Genomic DNA, 2,145 nt, shown 5'->3' with positions numbered 1-2,145 from the left:
CCCCTCAAAACACTTCAAAAAACGCCCCGTTTCCTATCAAGCTTCCCAGTGTGGGAAACAAACTGGTTCGGTATTCTTGCAGTCATTAGAAACAACGTATTTCTATTTTTTACGTCTGCGTGAATGTCAAAGCCATGCTACTTGTAGGCCTGGGTTCATATGACCTTAGTAATGGTGTGAAATTTGTCCATTTGCCCAAATTGGGATTAGATTTATCATTTATGTTAGATATATATATATATGTAATACATATATATTATCTCGTCGTCCACCTGAGACGATTTGTATTCTTAAGGACAATAATATTATAGCCGTACGTAATGAACCAACACAAAATCGTCATCACGTGTAAGTCTTGTGCGGAATCGGTGGAACCTTAATTCCTTCTTTCTTGAGTGTTGGAATAATACAATACTATATATATATATTAATTGTTGGGGAATTCTATGATACCAAAAAAACAAACAAACGAGGTAGGTCTTGGTCTAGCTTCTGTCAGTGCTCGCGTTGTCAAGGGAGGGTGTATATTTTGTTTTTCTGCGGTTTTGATTTCTTTCGAGAATCTTCCAGAAATTGTGTTCTCTGATTTATGTCATGTCTGCTGCTATAGATAGAAGTTGCTTCACCCCCCCCTCTCTCTCCCTCTCCCTTCACAAACGCAATTCGGTATTCTTTTGGGTTGGAAAGTCAGGGGTGCCTGTGGTGGGGAATGTGTATGTATGTGTGTGTGAGTGTGTGTGTGTGTGTGTGTGTGTGTGTGAGTGTGTGTGTGTGTGCGTGTGTCTGTGTGTATGTGTGTGTCTGTGTATTTGTGTGAGTGTGTGTGTGTGTGTGTGTGTGTGTGTGTGTGTATGTGTGTGTGTGTGTGTGTGTTTTTGTGTGAGTGTGTGTTGTGTTTGTGTGTTTAAATGGTATATTTGTCTAGATACTCGAAGACATGAGGATGTATTATCAAAGTTGTTTAACGCATCAATGATCATGGCCTTTTTAGTCAAGCACAGTAATTCATCCCGTATTTTCTGGCCTAAAAACAGGAAAATGTCCTGTCGGTGAGCTTAGAGCTATACCAGTGCTCACAGGTTTACCTGGGTTGTTTTTTACATCATCGGAAATGGACGCCGACACAACTGCCGGGAATTCATTGCTCCCTGAGGCTTCAGCTGATCGTTGTCTGACAGAAAAGGAAGCCGTTGTAGCCCTTGCCGGATCTATCTTAAGCATCCACAGCAGGGTTGTTTTTTTGTTGTTGTTTTTTTATTTTGTGTGTGTGCATCTTCCGCTGACGATACAATTGGTTTTGTTTTTTTACCCCAAATATTCTTTTGTAACAGTCTTCTGCGATGGAAGTTTGTTATCAAATTAATAACTTAAATCCGATAGAATATTGTAGCAGTTTAGCAATAGATCTAAATGTAATGGCTTCGTGAGTTCGGGGCTTTGGGCAAATTTCATAACTTTTCTTCTCTGTTTTGAAAAGGAGGTGCCCTTGATCCCTAATTGAGTTTGAGCTTCGTTGAAATAAGAAACAATGTTATCAAGACCACCGTATATGTCCTTTTTATTCTGAGCTTTAAATTCAAAATGGTCGATCTCTCCCCCCCCCCCCCCTAACCACTGATACCAAAACTATCTCATGCTTTACTTGAAGCGGAATGTCCTGGTGCGTGTTTTTTCGTAACTACTTATGATTGAAGTACTTCGACACACAGACCGTATTTGTTTTGAGGGGGAGAGTTGTTATTGTTGTTTCTTTGTTTCTAATACAAAGAATTCATAAAAAGGATATTAATAGGCATTTCATTCGGGTCTGTTTCTTTGTTGATTTCCTTGTTTGTGTCATAACTTCGAAAAAGTATTCATATTCGCATAACACATTTCATTTGTTATATTTTTCTTACTTACTTGTCAAAACGTTGGATTTTTATACTCTGTAACAATGAAGCGAAATGCTATCAGTTCATTACGTTGAAAAAGATTGTTTTCTGTGGAGGTATTCAGAGAAACTTTATTACCCGAGAAACAGGTAATTAAAGGGATCCTCTAGTGGCAACGCTTGCCTCAACTTTTAACAAGGATGAAGTAGGTCAGAATGGAAATAAGTAAAAGGCGTGGAAGGTTGGTAGCGAGTGTGTGTGTGTGGGGGGG

Source organism: Aplysia californica, unplaced genomic scaffold (assembly GCF_000002075.1).
Source record: "Aplysia californica isolate F4 #8 unplaced genomic scaffold, AplCal3.0 scaffold00015, whole genome shotgun sequence".
NCBI classification, from domain to species: domain Eukaryota; kingdom Metazoa; phylum Mollusca; class Gastropoda; order Aplysiida; family Aplysiidae; genus Aplysia; species Aplysia californica.
This window is presented reverse-complemented; position numbering follows the sequence as displayed.